Source organism: Crinia signifera, chromosome 8, assembly GCF_055691185.1.
Source record: "Crinia signifera chromosome 8, ASM5569118v1, whole genome shotgun sequence".
NCBI lineage: Eukaryota > Metazoa > Chordata > Amphibia > Anura > Myobatrachidae > Crinia > Crinia signifera.
The window spans coordinates 29,996,578-30,017,576 of record NC_139224.1 but is presented as its reverse complement, the minus strand read 5'-3'; the positions used below and the strand labels follow the sequence as shown (position 1 = coordinate 30,017,576).

General features: G+C 46.1%; 1 long non-coding RNA gene across 1 annotated transcript in view; it reads right to left on the bottom strand.

Moving 5' to 3' along the window:
- LOC146025905 (uncharacterized) overlaps positions 1–20,994 on the bottom strand; it is a 124,735-nt gene extending 103,741 nt beyond the window's left edge. The window contains exons 1-2 of the long non-coding RNA XR_014454317.1: positions 20,863–20,994; positions 18,876–19,096 (exon numbers count right to left, since the gene is read on the bottom strand). This is a non-coding gene — a long non-coding RNA (uncharacterized LOC146025905). The remainder of the gene's footprint in view (positions 1–18,875; positions 19,097–20,862) is intronic.
- Positions 20,995–20,999: the final 5 nt, after the last annotated feature.

Sequence of the window (20,999 nt, the reverse complement as noted above, 5' to 3'; positions counted from 1 at the left end):
TTATAATAGTCTCAATTAGAGGCTGCAAATGGTTAAGTAAAAAAAAGCACAGTATTTATATATATATATATATATATATATATATATATATATATATATATATATATATATATATATATATATATACACACACACACACACACACACACACATAAAAATACATATACATACACACACACACAGATATGTGCATTCACTATATTTGCAATTGGACTAAATAAAGTGCTGGATACATCTGGTTCTGGAGTGCCGCTTGTTCCTATTGTGCTCTTTATGATGAGAAGAACTGTATAATTTAGGACTATCAGCTGGTAAACAGTTGATGGGTGTCCATATACCCTGCAGGATCCACAACTGCTGCAGGATGAATCGTCTCTTTGGCCCTTATTCTGGTTGGTGTGGTAATATCCGCGTGCGTTCGTGCCGCCGATGTTTTGTGTCTGCGCAGAGGCATCTCTGCGCATGTGCGAGCGGGGCGTACGGCCAAATCCCGCATGAAATGTGAACACTCCGAACAGGGGGTGGAGAGGGGCGTGAAGGGCTATTTGGGCTCATTACCATATGCATACGCCCCGCGTTTCATGGGCGTTCCCATGCAAACGCTGGGCGTGCGTATGGTAATGCAGTCGTGACGCACGTGTGGGGGGCGGACATATGACATCGCCGGATGTCAGCTGCCCGCCCAGATCCCTGCTTTTGCACGGAAAAATGTCCGTGTGGTCTGAGGTTGCGGGAGCTGGTGGACCACTCGGTCCTGCATTCGACCATCGAATGATGGGGGAGGTTCCCTGAGATGGAGGAGGTGTATTCTGTAAAAAATACACGTGCGGTCCGTTCGGCCAGCTTCTTACCGCGTACGGACGGAGTTGGCGATCCGTATGGAAGGCGGGGTTTCGCACGCACGGTCCTGGCCGCATATTCGGATCCGGCCGCACCGATCAGAATAAGGCCCTTTGTTATAGGAGAGTCCTCAGGATTATGCAGGTTCTTATAATCCAAGAATAAGCAGGTGGTGGTTTCCCAATAGATGAAAGTACTCCAAATGGTACCCTGATGCAGGTGTTTTAGGCTATATAAGAGATGGTGCAAAGCAGGTTATGCAGATGGTAATGAAAAGTCCAATCCAAATAAAGTGCTGGTGATTCTTAACGCGTTTCGTTGGCAACTTTATCAAAGTATGTGGTCTGTGTTTATATACCACGAAAAAGGAAGTTACATCACATCATCATTCAATTATATCCTAAAAATTGCTTAAAATACTTATAGGTAATATACTTAACCTATATTTAGGGAGGCAGACCTAATCTTAGTATTATAATTTATCATATAAACCTTACATGTAAGGACAGAGGTTGTACAGCATATATCCATAAAATTGCGCTCCACTTCCGGTCCGTGGAGCGCACGCAGTTCTCCTACTTCCGGTCCGTGGAGCGCATGCAGAGCTCCAACTTCCGGTCTATGGAGCGCACGCAGAGCTCCAACTTCCGGTCTATGGAGCACACGCAGCTCTCTGGGGAGCGCAGTATTTCCTACTGTCGCGTCTCATCCCTGGTTTCGCCACTGTGGGGGCATGCACACAGCGTCTATTCACGGGTGATGGGGGGGGGGGAATCCCAACTGCCCCCCCGCCGCAGGACACTGCCGACCCTGGGCTGGAAGCAGGAACGTCCCCCCCAAAAATGGGACGTTCCCGCTGAAAGCAGGACAGCTTTACATAACAGTTTCAATGAGGCTAAACTATTACCGCCCTGCATACAAAATAACCTGCTTCGATGGTCTAATGATGGCTAATGTAATAGTCACAATGGTTTGGTATTGTTCAATAATTAAGGTTATGCACCCGAAATTTACCATTTCAAAAACAATTATTTTGCACATAATGATTATACCCAACTGCAGAGAACACAATTCTACCTTGAGAAACTCACGTCAAACAAAACTCAGTGTTATTGTTGTCAATAAAGATTGATGCAAATGTAATTTGTTTCCCGTCAAGTCCTGACAATGGAAAACGTATTAATTGAGGTCAACGTTAGGAGCCAACACAATTTTCTCTAGGTACAAAAAAAAAAAAGTGACATTTTCAGAGAATGCGCTATGATGAGATGTGTTATTTAGGAGTCTATTCAGGAGAACAACTATTTGGTACTTTCCGCCAGCCAATTCCCTAACATTTCAATTGACTTCTTCCTAATCAACAAATCCTGATTTAAGCAAAAACCTAAAGAGAAAAAAAAAAAAGAGGCAAATATTTATCTATCCCTCCACCTGCAGGACAGACCTAGAATATAATGATCTGCTGAAGTCAGGACCTTAATGTACTAAATTAGGGAACACTTACAACTGGGAACCTAGCCCAACATGGGTTCCAGAGGATGGGACAACTGATATGGCTGACATTCATTTGGTTGGCAGGTAGAAGAGGATGACATGGTCAACAGGTTGACAGTGCTGATGGTCAACACACATTTGGCCTGATATGTATTTAGAATCAGATTGTAATGTAACAGTACAATGCAGTTTGTGATGATCTTGTGGTAATCCAGGAGATCTCTGTTGGCTGCTGGATCTCCCTGACCACCTCCCATAGCCAGGAGATTCTACCCAGGGACCTCGGTTGCCCATCTTTTAGAGCTCAGATTCAGGCTAGAGATGGGAGCTGGGTCCCTTAGCAGGTTCCTGGAAGTTTGTACTGGAGGAGACTTTGTTCTCATCCAGACACACCAACCCCTTGGTGGTAACTAATACCCTAAATGGGTGTAGATTGAGAGGATTCAACACTCCCCACTGTGCATAGAGGACACAAGGACTAAGTAAAAACAAGACCCGGACAAGACTTTCACCAGGGACATGGGGAAGGGGAGATTACAGCCCCCCGGACCGGACACTGCAGGTTCTTCCGGAATGCAGAGTTTTAGGTCTGGTCCGGGTCCGGTTTTTACCCTTTCCCTGTTAAATGTGCATCGTTTACAAGGCATGCACTTAAGTTGATTGGCTACAGAACACAATGCACATACCTCCCCAACATGACCCATGCCAGGAGGGACACAATGCTCTTCTCCTGGACTTTCTTCTTAATGTGTGATTACCTTCATCTGTGTTGAACAGGTTAATTGATAAGAAAGGTGCTTCAACACAGGTGATGGCAACCATAAATTAAGAGGGAAGTGCAGGAGCAGAGCAATGTGTCCCTCCTGGAGAGGGTCATGTTGGGAGGTATGAATGCAGGATTAGCCTCTGTAGTATTGTGCGTTGGATCAAGATAAAATGGGCCAGTGAGCCCTTGGTTAAGTGTGCATCTTCTGTGGAACTGCAGTAACATTGTACGCTATCCCCATAGAGCAGTGGTTCCCAAACTTTTTTAAAATCACGGCTCCATATAGTATCAGAAATGTTGCCGTGGCACCCCTGGGCCAATAAAATGTTATGGAGTCATTTAGAAAAATATATTAAATTAAGTAAATTGTCTCCAATCTCCACCCTTAGTAAGCTAATGTGTGCATAATTGGAACTGGCCCTCCAGTGCTTATTAAACTTCCAGTCAGAGCACAACTTTGCTTCCTGGCACTGGTAGTTCCGACACCCACTTGTTGTAATAAATGAGTTTCCCAATTTACAAAGTATTAATATCAGTTTGCCTCGACTCTAATTGAAAATTAGCTACAGTAACGTCAAACAAAACATTCTGCAGCTTAGCGTCAATAATGCAGCTCCTGATAAGTTCGAGCAGGAATACGCTCAGCGCCGATATACACACACCAGCGTATGGTGCGAAGACGGAACCGCCATAAAGCACAGCGCAGGAGAATTCAGACTATGAGTAAATGCTCAGATTAGCGATAGGGACTGTCCTGTTCTTTAGAGATTGGGGATCTGAAGGAAAAAGAGAAATACAGCAAAGCCTGAGGACATTTTATTAATGTGGATTTCTGCTTCCACGTTCTGGATACAAGGTCAATAGTTTCCCATAGTATTTGTTAACTTACTGATTGTGTTATGGTGCCATCTAGTGGTTGCTTTGGTTTTAGCAACAACCAACACAAAATAATTTTGGAATGATCCATAAATTGAATCATATGAATATATAACAAGATATGCAAAGAAAGAAAGAAATTAATCTTATATTAATATTTTTCGTCATTTAACCCCTTCATGACAGAGCCAGTTTGTGCCTTCATGACAGAGCCCTTTTTTTCAAATATGACATGTCTCACTTAAGTGGGGATAACTTTTTTTTGCTTTTACTTATCCCAGTGATTTTGAGATTGTTTTCTCGTGACACATTGTACTTCAAGTTAGTGGTAAATTTTGGTCGATACAGTCTGTGTTTTTTTGAGAAAAATACCAAAATATCGTGAAAAAATGGAAAATTTAGCAATATGCAAAATGTCACATTTTCTGCTTGTGAGACAAATAATCATACCACTCAAAATAGTTAATAACTAACAAAGACCATATGTCTACTTTATGTTGCAATCATTATTTCAACCTCCTTTTCATTTTTTTGGACACTAGGAGGCTTCAGATATGACTAGCAAATTCTCAAATTTTCAAGAAAATTTCTCAAACACTGATTTTTTTAGGGACCAGTTCAGTTCTGATGTGACTTTGAGGGACTTGTATGTGAGACACCCCCATAAATGATGCCATTTCAAAAACTGCACCCCTCACAGTATTCAAAACAGCATTTTGGAAGTTTGTTAACCCTTTAGGTGTTTCACAGGAATTAAAACAAAGTGTAGGTGAAATTTCAAAATTTCTTTTTTTTTTGCAGAGTTTCAATTTTAATACATTTTTCTAACAAATACAGTAGATTTTACTAGAGAAATGTGACTAAAAATTGATTCCCCCAATTCTTTTGTTTTCAAAAATATCCTATATGTGGCCCTAGTGTGCACGTTGACCAAACCACAGGCTTCATAATAGAAGGAGCACCTACTTGATTTTGGAGCCTCCTTTTTATGAGATTTTTTTTTAGGCACCATGTAGGTTTCTAGGCACCATAAGTGCTAAAAGTTAGGAACCTCCCCCACAAGTCACCCCATTTTGCAATCTACACCCCTCAGGGAATTCATCTAGGGGTATAGTGTACATTTCAAACCCCCAGGGGTTTCACCAATTTTGATACAACTGGGCAGTGAAAATGAAAAATTACATTTTTTTTACACAAAAATGCAGTTCTGGCTCAAAATTTTTCATTTTCACAAGGAATGAAGGAGACAAAGCACCCCAAAATCTGTGCCCCAATTTCTCCCGAGTACGGCAATGCCTCACATGTGACCAAAAAATACCAGTTGGGCGCATGGCAGGACTCAGAAGGGAAGGAGTGATTTTTGGATTTGGCAGCACAGATGTTGGTGGAATGAATGGTGGGTGCCATGTTGCATTAGCAAGACTCCCAAAGCACCAATACAGTGGAACCCCCCCACAAGTCACCCCATTTTGCAAAGTACACCCCTCAGGGAATTCATCTAGGGGTATAGTGTACATTTCAAACCCCCAGGGGTTTCACCAATTTTGATACAACTGGGCAGTGAAAATGAAAAATTACATTTTTTTTACACAAAAATGCAGTTCTGGCTCAAAATTTTTCATTTTCACAAGGAATGAAGGAGACAAAGCACCCCAAAATCTGTGCCCCAATTTCTCCCGAGTACGGCAATGCCTCACATGTGACCAAAAAATACCAGTTGGGCGCATGGCAGGACTCAGAAGGGAAGGAGTGATTTTTGGATTTGGCAGCACAGATTTTGGTGGAATGAATGGTGGGTGCCATGTTGCATTAGCAAGACTCCCAAAGCACCAATACAGTGGAACCCCCCCACAAGTCAACCCATTTTGCAAAGTACACCCCTCAGAGAATTCATCTAGGGGTATAGTGTACATTTCAAACCCCCAGGGGTTTCACCAATTTTGATACAACTGGGCAGTGAAAATGAAAAATTACATTTTTTTACACAAAAATGCAGTTCTGGCTCAAAAATTTTCATTTTCACAAGGAATGAAGGAGACAAAGCACCCCAAAATCTGTGCCCCCATTTCTCCAGAGTACGGCAATGCCTCACATGTGACCAAAAAATATCAGTTGGGTGCATGGCAGGACTCAGAAGGGAAGGAGTGATTTTTGGATTTTGGAGCACAGATTTTGGTGGAATGAATGGTGGGTGCTATGTTGCATTACCAATACAGTGGAACCCCCCCACAAGTCACCCCATTTTGCAAAGTACACCCCTCAGGGAATTCATCTAGGGGTATAGTGTACATTTCAAACCCCCAGGGGTTTCACCAATTTTGATACAACTGGGCAGTGAAAATGAAAAATTACATTTTTTTACACAAAAATGCAGTTCTGGCTCAAAATTTTTCATTTTCACAAGGAATGAAGGAGACAAAGCACCCCAAAATCTGTGCCCCCATTTCTCCAGAGTACGGCAATGCCTCACATGTGACCAAAAAATACCAGTTGGGTGCATGGCAGGACTCAGAAGGGAAGGAGTGATTTTTGGATTTTGGAGCACAGATTTTGGTGGAATGAATGGTGGGTGCTATGTTGCATTACCAATACAGTGGAACCCCCCCACAAGTGACCCCATTTTGCAAACTACACTCCTCAGGGAATTCATCTAGGGGTATAGTGTACATTTCAAACCCCCAGGGGTTTCACCAATTTTGATACAACTGGGCAGTGAAAATGAAAAATTACATTTTTTTACACAAAAATGCAGTTCTGGCTCAAAATTTTTCATTTTCACAAGGAATGAAGGAGACAAAGCACCCCAAAATCTGTGCCCCCATTTCTCCAGAGTACGGCAATGCCTCACATGTGACCAAAAAATACCAGTTGGGTGCATGGCAGGACTCAGAAGGGAAGGAGTGATTTTTGGATTTTGCAGCTCAGATTCTGGTGGAATGAATGGTGGGTGCTATGTGGCATTAGCAAGACCCCCGAAGCACGGTGAAATGATGAACCTAATAATCCATAGATGTGTGGTATATTTTGAAACACTCCTTTATACATAGGCCGGGTTTGTCGGGGCAAGTTTCACAGTGGAAAATAGTTTCCTTTCTTATTCCCTTTTTATAGCAAACTTTGCACCTTTTTTGTGTCCTGCCCTTTCTTGCAGTGGAGGGGATTTCGTTGGGAAAATGCTGCCCTGGTACAATACGGGGGCCAGTACTAGAAGTACTGGGGCCCTCTGCCTGCTGGTTCCCAAATATTAGGCCCTTTATGACTTCCTCTTGAAAGTGCATAAATGTCCCCCTCTGGCCGGTAGAACGGAATAGCACGTAAGCGTTATACAGTGCCATCTGGATGATATACACGGCCAGCTTCTTGTACCAGATATTTGTTTTCCGCAGGGCACTGTACGGCTTCAGTACCTGATCTGAAAGATCCACTCCGCCCATGTACTTATTGTAATCTAGGATACAATTTGGTTTTGAGGTGTGGGTACTGGTACCTCGTACAGGGATGGAGGTGGTACTGTCTCCATGAATTGTTGTCAGTATAAGGACATCCCTCTTGTCCTTATATTTGACCAACAACATATTTTCGGTGCATATTCCCCTGCTTTCACCCCTTCTCATTACTTGGGCAATGTGCGTTTTTGGGAGGCCTCTTTGGTTCTTACGCACAGTACCGCAAGCTGCTGTACCTCTTGAACCAAGGGCCTTAAACAGGGGGATGCTGGTGTAAAAGTTATCCACATAGAGGTGATAACCCTTATCCAGGAAGGGGTGCATTAAATCCCAGACAATTTTTCCACTAACACCTACGAGGGAGGGGGGGCATTCTGGCGGTTCAATTCTTGAATCCTTCCCTTCATATACCCTAAACTTGTGGGTGTACCCTGTGGTGCTTTCACACAGCTTATACATTTTTATGCCATACCTTGCCCTCTTACTGGGAAGGTACTGGCGGAATTTAACCCTTCCTTTAAAATGTAAAAAAAATACTTTATACAAAAAAAAAAAAATTGAAGGGGTTAAAAAAAAAAAAAAAAAATTGAAGGGGTTAAAAAAAAAAAAATTGAAGGGGTTAAAAAAACAAAAAAAAAGGTCCTGCGCCAAAAATTGAGCACAGATGTTGGTCAGTAACGTCCGTCACTGAACAGCGCTCAAAGGCAACAGGAATTTGATCAAAAAAAAAAAAAAAAAAATAGATCAACCCTGTGCCGAAAAAGCTGATCAGTGATGTACGTCACTGATCAGCGCACAGTGGCCACAGGACACCCACAAAATCACAATGTGTGTAAAAAAAAAATTAAAAAAAGACCACACAGCACCCACAAAAAAAAAAAAAAGGTGATCAGTGATGCGACACTGATTACCAGTGAGGGGCAGCAGGTGCACAACCTTTGGTGCAACTGGCAGCAACTGACAGGTATATATATAAAAAAAAAAACCTCTGCGCCCCCAAAAAGTTGCTGATCACCTCAGATATAGTGATCAGCACAAAAGGCGGGGGTAGCAGACACAAAATATACACTCTCTATCACTCTCTGTCACTATCTCTCTCTATCTCTCACTATCTATCGCTATCTATCACTATCTATCGCTATCTATCACTATCTATCGCTATCTATCGCTATCTATCACTATCTATCACTATCTATCACTATCTATCACTATCTATCACACTGCAGCAGCAGCACTGACAGTTATATGTATAAAAAAAACCTGCACCCCCAAAAAGGGGGGGTAGCAGACACAAAATATACACTCTCTATCACTCTATGTCACTATCTCTCTCTATCTCTCACTATCTATCACTATCTATCACTATGACACTGCAGCAGCAGCACTGACAGTTATATATATAAAAAAAAAACCTGCACCCCCAAAAAGGGGGGGTAGCAGACACAAATCTCTCTATCTCTCACTATCTATCACTATCTATCACTATCTATCACTATGACACTGCAGCAGCAGCAGTGACAGTTATTTATATATAAAAAAAACCTGCACCCCCAAAAAGGGGGGGTAGCAGACACACAATATAGCTCTCTCTGTCACTATCTCTCTCTCTCTCTCTCTCTCTCTATCTCTCTATCTCTCTATCTCTCTATCTCTCTATCTCTCTATCTCTCTATCACACTGCAGCAGCAGCAGGAAGTCTCAGGAAGTCAGATCCAGGAAGCGTCCAGCACGCTACAAGCAGTGATCAAGTGATCAGGTAAGGTATTTGCAAGGATCAGGTAAGTATTAGCAAGGATCAGGTCAGTATCACGGCAGATAGGCACGGTGACCGCTCTGCACGCTATTCCAGACCGGAATGGCGTCTGCAGCGCAGTCACCGTTAGTTTAAATGTCGCGCCTTGGCTTTGATTGGTCCGTGGGTCCCACGGACCAATCACAGCCTTGGGGGCAGGTGGGGTGAGGGTGGGGTGAGGTGTCATCGTCACCGATGACCCCCTCATGCCCCCTGACGCCCGGCGGTGATTGACACCTGTGTTACCAAGCGTCTGATTCGCTGGTAACACAGGAAAACGCTGTGAATGGCTGTTCACACTGAACAGCCAATCACAGCGATCGCCGACGGGGGGGCGACATCGCAGCCCCCCCTGGGCATGCAGGGACATGTCTGCTGTCAGGGACAGCAGACATCGTCCCTCTGTCACTGCGTCTCGAGACGCAGTGACAGTTTAAAGTCATGACGTATATATACGTCATGTGTCGGGAAGTACTTCCCGGCCATGACGTATATATACGTCAAATGTCGTGAAGGGGTTAACATTGCACATTTAGATATTAAAGGGTTGTACCGCATATGCTTCCGCTATAGGGCACCTTTTAGCATACCTCCCAACTTTACACAATTAAGACTTCACTGCGCCTTTGATGCGGTGGGTGGAGCCTATGGCTTAGGGGGTGTGGCCTATCACCCCAACGCCTGTCTTTTACATAGTGCTGTGCATGTTGTCCCCAAACTGTAAAGGTGGCCATACGTTAGAACAATTTGGAATCTTTACAATTTCCCTTGAACTCCCCGGCAGCTTCCCAGACACACGATAGATATCTTATGTGTGTAATGTCACACCAGAGCGATCGTAAGATCCACAACTCCAGTATACTGGTCGTTAGTAGCACCTTCAGATCTTACTTGCAGCAGGTAAGATTATAGGATCCATCTCACTACCCGCAGGCCCGCACATCGGATTGTAATTGTACCAGAACAACTCAAGCTGTGCACAGAAACACACACAAGGCATCCAGCCGTGGAAATGGTGCATTCCGGCCTGAAATCAATCTAATGTATGGCCAGCATTAGATGCCCTGTGCATGCCCACAGCATATATTCAGGGATTACCAACTGCTGTGCAAAGCAGAGCAATGCTGATCCCCAACTCTCCCTACCCTACTCTAGGTTGAGGGTCCAAAGGTCGACAGTCCAAAGATCGACATGGTCAAAATGTTGACATGAAAAAGGTCGACATGCATTTTCAAACAAAATTTAGAGCCGGTAGGCGGTATTTTATACCCTGACATCCATTGCGGCGTGGTGGGAGAATATAATAGTGTGCCGCGTGCAGCGAGGCGCCGAGCCTGAAGCCTGGCGAGCATAGCGAGCCATGTGAGGGGACGCGGTACACTTAGACAGTGTCCATGTCGACCTGGACACCCAAAAAAACTCATGTCGACCTTTTGATTGTAGACCTAATATACCATAACCTCCCAGTGTTCTGCTATACAGCAAACAGCAAATAAACATTCAATATATGGAAGGCAGAAAAGAAATAAAACAACTATGAATCGTGTTGCGCTCGCAGTGTACTCATCTTTCCCGTAACACCTATATCAGGCATTCCCAACCACGGTCCTCAAGGCACACCAACAGTGCAGGTTTTGTAGATATCCAGGCTTGAGTACAGGTGACTTAATTAGTATCTGAGGGATTCTGATTAAACCATCTGTGCTGAAGCCTGGATATCACTAAAACCTGCAATGTTGGTGTGCCTTGAGGACCGTGGTTGGGAATGCCCGACCTATATCCTATGTTGGCGGGAATAAGGCAGCTTATGAGGTTTCCCCATTTTCTGGGCTTGCTGAATGCCGTAAAACGGATCACATTGTAACAGCTGGAACCAGGAAAAGGTTGTTCTTACGTAGATAAGAGACATGGCAGCAAAATATACCTTTTATGTGCTTGACCCAGCGGGTTTTATATTTTAATCCAGGCTGGCAACTTGCTCTATGGTCTTGTTCAGCATAAGAACCAAGGCAAAGAGTGAGCCTTGCAGTAGGAATGTACAGGTGGAGCCATGCTCATCGTTGCCATGCCAGTTGCCACATGTGAATCCTGTGGCGATTGGCGTCATCCTGTCAACATGGGCTCCTGTGGCTCATAGAAACGCACTGAGTAACGATATTTTGCTCCATGGGTGCAAATTTGGCACGCCAAACAAACACGAGTGTCCGCTTTACTGCAATGATGAGCATGGCTTCATTTGAAGGCCACATACTATATAGGCTGGATTTCACCCCTCTCCCTCCTGCCGGGCGTCACTCATCTCAGACAGTACCTCAGGCAGTAACCAATAGGGGGCAGTGGCATATAATACTCCTTCTGAGTGCCCTGTCACTGCTTTGAGCACGGTTCCTCGCTGCGCTCTGCACACTATTATGTTCTCCCACCATGCCGCAGGGGATGGTAGGGTATGAAATATCACCTGTCGATACATGACAGCTCAAAAAACAAATTGTGAAAGACCTTTTGACTGTTGAGCCTCCCACTGTCCACCTAATGCTTGTGTCAACCTATTCCAGGTGTCGACCTAAGACCCTTAAACCTTCAGGGCATGTCGACCTAATTCAAACTGCTTACCAACCCCCTTGTCTCATCCCTCTCTTGGGAGACATAACCAATGTGCTAGCTATAACCTAAGCGGGGAGGCATTGGGTAACTCAGAAACTGGAAAGGACCTAGGGGTCATAATTAATAACAAACTTGGGTGTAGTGCTCAAGGTCACATAGCAACTAATAAGGCCAACCGGACACTAGCATGTATAAAAAGGGGTATGGAAACTAGGGACTCAAAAGTAATTATGCCTCTGTACAAAGCATTGGTTAGACCACATCTAGAGTACGGAGTACAATTCTAGACCCCACACTATAAAAAGGACATAATAGAACTGGAAAAGTCCAAAGAAGAGCAACAAAGCTCATAAAGGGAATGGAGAATTTAAGCGATGAGGACAGATTTAATAAATTGGGATTATTTATGCTAGAGAAGAAACGTTTAAGGGGGGACATGCTTAACATGTATAAATATATCAGGAGACAATATATGGAACGGTCATACGCCCTTTTTACTGTAAGGAAGGACTCTAGGACACGAGGGCATGAGTTTAGATTAGAGGAAAGAAGATTTCGTTCCCTTAGAAGGAAAATTTTTTTTTTTACGGTCAGAGCACATCCCAGCATGCTCTGACACAGTTTTCGCAATCCATTATATAAAATCTGTGGCAGGGCATGCTGGGAGATTTAGTTCCACAACAGCTGGAGGGCCATGAGTTTGAAAACACTGCTCTACATATACACATGAAGCCCAGGTGCAGCGCTGTATCCTCCAAGCCATTCTCACCTTTAACCATAAAGTCTGGACACTTTTTTGACACGGCAGCTCCCACTCACATTACCTTAAACACATACGGCAAGCTCAGCAGCACCCGCCAACCATTGCTAGGTGTCGGGGGCCAAGCTCCACTACGCATTTAGGACTGGTTCTCCTTAAGGTTGGCGCTGCTCCCTGGCATTGGCAGCTGTTGGGTCATGCGCATTGAGAACAATTGTTATACATTATTATAATAAATGCTGGGGAAAATGAGTGCAGAAATCCTGTATTCAGAGGATAAGATAACATACCCCTTCATCTTTGGTTTGGGAGATGCAAGTGAAAGGGCACCAACAGAGGGATATGGGGTGAAGATGTTAGGGGCCTGCCGATAGGGATTATCACAGACTCAAACGGTTTTACAGTCACAGACGGTCCAGGTGAACGGGATGCAGCCAGGGGCATTGGCACCAGCTGTAGGAGACATTTATTGGACCCCCTCATACTTATGGTGCTCGTTCAATCAGGCTCGTACAGCGTAGAAAGGCAAAGCAGAGTCTAGACAACACTATGATGTATCAGCGCTGGTAGCCTGCCCTCACCACTATTACCAGCTCTCCTGCAGCTTTGCCTTATGTGCCTCTGGTGCACTGCACAGTCCAGAAAGAAAGTGCCAATATAAGTGCACAGCACAGGAAGCTCACCCCATGGGCCTGCCGCTCTCTGCCTCCGTCCCATCTGTCCCTCCATCCCAGCAGTTACCCCTCCTTTATACCCAGTCTGCAACGACCATCCCCCATTGTCCTCGTCTTCCACTTCTCCCCTTCATGTCTCCATGGTACACATATTCCTCCCCCTGGGCAGCAGACCTCTATGTTTATTAAAACACTTGACTAGTAAAAGTCTATATTTAAAAGCTCAGGATGTTCAATTACTCCCAACACAGTACACCAGAAAAGAATGGTGAAATGCTGTGAGGATGAACATCACATACACCTAGGCCATGGGTCCTCAAACTGCGGCCCTCCAGATGTTGTGAAACTACAAATCCCAGCATGCCTTGCCACAGTTTTGCTATAAGGGAGTGTTAAAACTGTGGCAAGGCATGTTGGGATTTGTAGTTTCACAACATCTGGAGGGCCGCAGTTTGAGGACCCATGACCTAGGCCCTTATTCTGGTTCAATCGCAAAGATGGAACATGTGCAGAGAGAATTAGATTTGGTTGAGTTATTTTGTTTCTGTGCAGGGAAAATACTGGCTGCTTTATTTTTACACTGCAATATAGATCTCACTTTGAAGTAAAACCCCACCCAAATCTAATTCTATCTGCACATCACCAGGGTATCTGGACAATCGTAAACCAGAATAAAGACCCTAGTCCTCACCATGTCACACCAACCACAGTCTCACACTGCACTGTATCAGTGAGGAAGGCATAGATTCATGTTTGAAGGGCAACGTTTAACTTTTATGTTTAACTCATATGTAGTGCACATTAGGCCACACAGAACAAAGCACCGCTAGTGCACATTAGGCCTCACAGAACAAAGCACCGCTAGTGCACATTAGGCCACACAGAACAAAGCACCGCTAGTGCACATTAGGCCACACAGAACAAAGCACCGCTAGTGCACATTAGGCCACACAGAACAAAGCACCGCTAGTGCACATTAGGCCACACAGAACAAAGCACCGCTAGTGCACATTAGGCCACACAGAACAAAGCACCGCTAGTGCACATTAGGCCACACAGATAAAGCCCCGCTAGTGCGCATTAGGCCACGCAGAACAAAGCCCCGCTAGTGCACATTAGGCCACACAGAACCAAGCACCGCCAGTGCACATTAGGCCACACAGATAAAGCCCCGCTAGTGCGCATTAGGCCACGCAGAACAAAGCCCGGCTAGTGCACATTAGGCCACACAGAACCAAGCCCCGCTAGTGCACATTAGGCCACACAGAACCAAGCACCGCTAGTGCACATTAGGCCACACAGAACCAAGCACCGCTAGTGCACATTAGGCCACACAGAACCAAGCACCGCTAGTGCACATTAGGCCACACAGAACCAAGCACCGCTAGTGCACATTAGGCCACACAGAACTAAGCACCGCTAGTGCACATTAGGCGATGCAGAACCAAGCCCCACTAGTGCATATTAGGCCACACAGAACTAAGCACCATTAGTGCACATTAGGCCACACAGAACCAAGCACCGCTAGTGCACATTAAGCCACACAGAACTAAGCACCGCTAGTGCACATTAGGCCACACAGAACAAAGCACCGCTAGTGCACATTAGGCCACACAGAACTAAGCACCGCTAGTGCACATTAGGCGATGCAGAACCAAGCCCCACTAGTGCATATTAGGCCACACAGAACTAAGCACCATTAGTGCACATTAAGCCACACAGAACTAAGCACCGCTAGTGCACATTAGGCCACACAGAACAAAGCACCCCTTGTACATTTCCTAAATAACCTCTTAGCACAGCAACTCCCATTTTGGCCATGTTAGGCACACATAGTGACACTGCTGTGCTGCTCAATATGGAAGTGACAGCAATGTCATCTCTCTACGCTTCCATACAGTCATTGATTATCCTGTGCACACCCAGATTGCTGTGTAATCTCAAATCATGATTGACTAAGCCAAGAAGCTGAATACTGTGTGGGCTACACTAGAACAGTATCTACAATGGACCAGTGGGAGCCAGGTCCTGAAGGTGTAAACAGATAGATTATTGGGCCTGATTCAGACGAAACGCATGGCCAGTGTTCAGTTAAGCCACCACCTCGCTGGAGTGAAATCCTGCCTTGGCAATCAATGTGCTCGCTGTACATATGGAGGTGTACAGCATTCACAGCCATGCGAAAAATGTCCAAAATCCATTGTAACAAGGGTCACCATCGACTGATTTCTAAACTGGTCACAACTCACCGCAGGCGCTGCATAGCCCTGGACTTCCTCAGTGGTGAGATAGATTAAGGCATACCTGGCCTGGAGCCGACATCATCCGGGTTGGGATCATTTGGTCTACAGCACGATGGTCGAAAGTCATTAGGTCAACATGGATCTAGGTCAACATGTGAAAAGGTCGACATGGTTCTAGGTCAAAAGGTCATTAGTTGGACAATGTCTAGGTTGACAATAAAAAGGTCGTCATGGGGTTTTTCATAGTTTTTTTTACCTGAATGTCAACACAGTAGACAGCAACACAGTTTAAAGTGCACCGCATCCCCTCCGATCGCTCAAAGTGTCGGACACACTATTTTATTCTTCCACCACGCCCTAGTGGATGGTAGGGCATGAAATGCCGTCTGTCGCAAAAAAAAAAAAACAAAGAAAAAACCCCATGTCTACTTTTTGACTGTCGACCTAGACACTGTCGAACTAATGACCTTTCGACCTACAACCATGTCGACCTAATGACTGTCGACCATCATGCTGTTGACCAAATGAACGCATCCCCATCACCCACCCTCCCCTAAAACACTCAGGCACTGCCAGCATTTTCGGTTATGGTATAAAACATAGACTGACTCATGATAGACAGTCATATGGTCGACATGGAAAAAGGTCGGCATGGAAAAAGGTCGGCATGATGTGTGTTTTTTTAGGGTGTGTGTCGACATGGACACTGTCTAAGCTCGGTACAATAGACACAGCATCTATTCTATCAGATTGGGGGGGCCTCCCACATAATCCCAAACCCACACAACCCTCTTCTGCATGTACCAATAAATGTTACACGCCTTGTTCAGTAGTGTTTGAATTTTACAGAGCTGCTTTTATGCACTATAGGCGCAGAAATCCATTTGTACTATTTTGTATATGACAGTAATGACGACACACTGTCTCTCTCTGAACCTCTGCTTTCAGTCTGTTCTCTCCTGCGACTCCTGTTGGCTGCGGCAGGAAGGCAGGGCAGGCAGCCACAGAGCACGGCAGAGGACCAGGGATGCCGCGCATGCACAGTACGCGTGCGGGTACAGCCGTCCATGCGCAGTGCAGACAGCCGACTCAGTCTCCGAGCAATGATCGTCTGCGGCCTCCTGCAAACAGACACACAGGAGAGACGTAGCGGTCAGCGGCACACATAGCAAGACCCAGCGGCTCGTCTACACACAGATGGGTGGGCGGCAGTCACGGGCGGGGCGGCACAGTATACAGGCCGGGCCACAATGGCGTCACATACTGACCTTGAAGCTAATACAGGCAGGTTGGGCCGGGGCACAGAAACTCTGGGGCCCTTCAAATCGCCGAGGCCCGTCACACTTGTCCCCCTTGACCCCCCCCCTGTCGCCGGGCAAGTAAACGCCACACCGCCGAACCCACCTCTACTAGCATGCGAGCGGATGTGTACACTTACACACCCACTCGCACGTGGCCGCAATGAGGAAAAATCATAAAATGTTATCCGGTACCATGCGTCCGCCCAGCCAGGAGCAAACGGGATACGGTCGAATTATCGACCACACTTAGGTCGAAAGTCATTAGGTCGACAGGTGTCCAGGTCGACATAGGACAATGTCGACATGGGTTTATGTCGACATGGTTTTTTTTTACTGTTTTTTGAGCCGACAGGTGGTATTTTAAGCCCTACCATCCACTAGGGCGTAGTGGGAAAATAAAATAGTGTGCCGAGCGCAGCCAGGCACCGTGCCCGAAGCATAGCGAACTGTGTTCATGTCGACTGTCAACATTCGGGGGAAAAACATGTCGACCTTCCGACATAACCCATGTCGACCTAACGCTATGTTGACCTAAACCCATGTCGACCGTCACCTATGTCGACCAAGACACCTGTTGACCTTCCCCCCTGTTGACCCAACGGTGTCGACCTAATGACCGTCGACCTTAGTGTGGTCGATAAAACGATCCACACCCGGAGAAAACACCCCAGTGAGTGTAAAACTTGTGGAAAACGTTTATCCTGGGGCTGGCACATGCGCAAACCCCTAATATCAGACAGGGGAGCGAATTCGGTCTGCACCAAGCAGGTCTGAATAGCCCCCTTAGAACCTTGGTGATCTTAGGAGAGGGCGTTTGAGGTTCAGTCAAAAAGCCAGCACATTTATATATTTATGAATTAGTATAATAATGTTCATGACCTGCATCTGCTGAGCACCTCAGAGTATAGTGGATGTTCTTGAGTTCAGTCACTTAAGCACCTGATACCAGCAGCTCAAGTCGCCATTAGAAATGGTCCTTTAACTAATTCTTTTCAACAATATAGCGCGTTACTAGCGCATAATGAAAAATGTAGCAACCATGAAATGTAGAACAAATACAATCTCAGCCCTCAAGTATTCCATTCATAGTGTATTGCTATAACACTCGCACTTCTATTACCAACTGTAATCACCTGTAAGGAGTTTCGGACATAAGTCAGCAACTTCAGATTTCTGCGACTGAAATGTGTGAACTGTAGGAATTATGAAATATACCAAAGAAACCAAATTGTAGTTTTCAATTGACCAGAAATAGGGACAAATCTGGGGGCCTTTTTTTCCCCCCAGAAGTAGTAGAAAACGGAAAACCAGGTGACCTACCTTTGTAGAATAGATGTATTTTATTTTTTCACCGCAGGTTATTGCAGGTTATTTGTAAAATAGTCAAAGCAGAAACAGCATTAGGATACTGCACAGGTTCTCAAACTTGGTCCTCAGGACCCCACACAGTGCATGTTTTGCAGGTCTCACAGAAGCACAAGTGATCGTGTTCATTGTAGCACCTGCCATCTTTGAAAACCCCTGCAGTTCCTGTTCCCTGCCTGGGGTGTCGCCGTCTGCTGTGGTGTTTCTAGCACAGGTCTGGTTTGCATATCAGTGCTGATATACAGACCACACTGTGCTAGAAGCACTACAGCAGACAGCGACACCCCAGGCAGGGAAGAGGAACTGCAAGGGTTTCAAATATGGCGGGTGCTAGATTATACACTAAGTGAAATAATTAGCTCTACCTGTGGATCTTTTAAAACGTGTCACTGAGTAATAAGTGCACCTGCCGGGTGACCTGGAAAATGTGAACTGTGTGGGGTCCTGAGGACAGAGTTTGAGAACCCCAGGGATACTGCATACCTCCCAACATAGCCTGCTCTGCTGTGTGCCTGCACTTTCCTCTTAATGTAGGATTGCCATCACCTGTGTTGAAGTCCAGGAGTAGAGCAGTGTCTAGCTTACGTATGTGCCATTGGTCTAAGTGGAAACTTTAAAGTGGGGGTATGGAAAAGTGAAGGCTGTCCTTAAGTGTAGTGTACGCAGGGACTTAAAGGTGGGAGAGAGAAGGTCAGCACAGTAAAATTAACTTACCTTCCGCTGTGATCAACAGTGTAGAGGGGGAGTCTGGGTTCGGAAACAGAGGTGCAGAGGAGGAGTCTGGGTTCAGAAACAGAGGTGCAGAGGAGGCTGGGTTCGGCGGAGGTGTAGAGGAGGCGGCTGTGGTCAGCAGCTGTTGTGCAGAGGCGGCTGTGGTCGGCGGAGGCAGTTGTGCACAGGAGGCTGTGGGCATCAGTGGCAGCAGAGGCTGTGACCTGCGGCAGTGCAGAAGAGACTGTGGTCATCATCATCGGTGCGGAGGAAGGAGGCTGTGGTTTGGGGGGGAAACGGTCATCTATTAGAATGAACTTAGGTCCACAGTCATTAGGTCGACCCCACTAGGTCGACTGGCAGGAAGGTCGACCTGACTTAAGGTCGACATGGGCCAAGGTCGACATGACTTAAGGTCGAATTTGTATAAAGGTCGACATGAGGAAGGTCGACATGGGTTTTTCACTGTTTTTTGAGCGGACATGTGCCGACAGGCGGTATTTCATGACCTACCATCCACTAGGGCGTGGTGGGAGAATAAAATAGTGTGCCCGAAGCATAGCGAGCGATGCGAGGGTCCGATTCTCATTGCCAACTGTGTCCATGTCGACTGTGTCGATGTTCGGATCAAAAAACAGTGAAAAACCCATGTCGACCTTATGACCAGTCGACCTTCCTCATGTCGACCTTTATGCAAATTCGACCTTAAGTCATGTCGACCTTGGCCCATGTCAACCTTAAGTGAGGTCGACCTTCCTGCCAGTCGACCTAGTGGGGTCGACCTAATGACTGTAGACCTAAGTTCATTCTGACAGATGTCCCGATTCCGTGGTCGGGACAGAGTGACAACAGGGAGCGAGAGAGTGTCTGCAAGGACATGGGGACAGGTAAAGTGACAGCAGGGACAGGGAGAGTGATGACATGGAGAGTGACAGCAGAGACATAGGGACAGGCAGAGTAATGACAGGGACAGAGAGTGACAGCTGTGAAAGGAATTTAGTGGCCATTTTAGGACACATTATAGAGCTGGGGAAAGGGGAATAGTCACTCAAAGGGGACGCGCTCTTAAGATGACAGGGGTGATGAGGCAGTTTGGGTTGGAAATGCCGACAGACATATAATTACACTGACATACAGTCACTGACACACCTGCACAATAAAGCTGACATACAATGACACATGGAAGCTGACAAACATGCTGACACAGGTGCTCACACGGACACTGACACAGATGCTAAGACGCAGACAGATGCTGATACACGGATACTGACACACAAACTGATGCTGACATGGTGTCACACAGACACTAACAGATGCCAACACTCAAACACAGCCACAAAGGAAGATGCTGACACACAGACTCATACATGGAAGCAAACACAGATGCTAACACAACCACACTGACACGTAGACACTGACACTGCCACATGGACACATGCTGATACGTGGATACAAGGCTGACACACAGACAAATGGACACTGACAGACAATGATGCATGCTGACAAACCCACACAATGCTGACACATGGACAATACACAATAACCCTGACACCCGCTGAACAGACACATTGATAGATGCTGAAACGGAAACTCAGGCACATGAATGCTGGTACATTATCCCTGACATTGGCTGAAACACTGATGTCGACACAGAAGCTGACACACAGCCATGATACCGACATATGGACAGGCACATGAACGCTAACACACTAAAGAGACACTGGTGCATGGATGATGACATGGATGCCGACATACTTACACCGACACAGGGGCTACAATCGCAGCAGCTGTCTGGTGCATGACCTGGGTAGAGACAGCAGCGCAGGGCGGGTGAGGGGTGAATGCTGGACACTGCAGCCGAGTAGGGAATGGGTCCAGAGGTCAGCTCCGCTTAGTGTGTTGTACAGAGCGGAGAGCCGCAGGGCGTGTGAGGGGGTTGGCGGGCTAGTGTGCTGAGCGGAGAGCTGCCGGGAAGGGAAGCCTTCAGTACCTTACACATCGGAGAGCCGCTGGTCCTGGTCACGTGATGCATTGCCGCCGGCGCCGCTGGTCCTGGTCACGTGATGCATTGCCGCTGTATGCGCCTCCTCCTTCTCCCAGAGCGCGCCGCGGCGGCAGGCTGAGGCG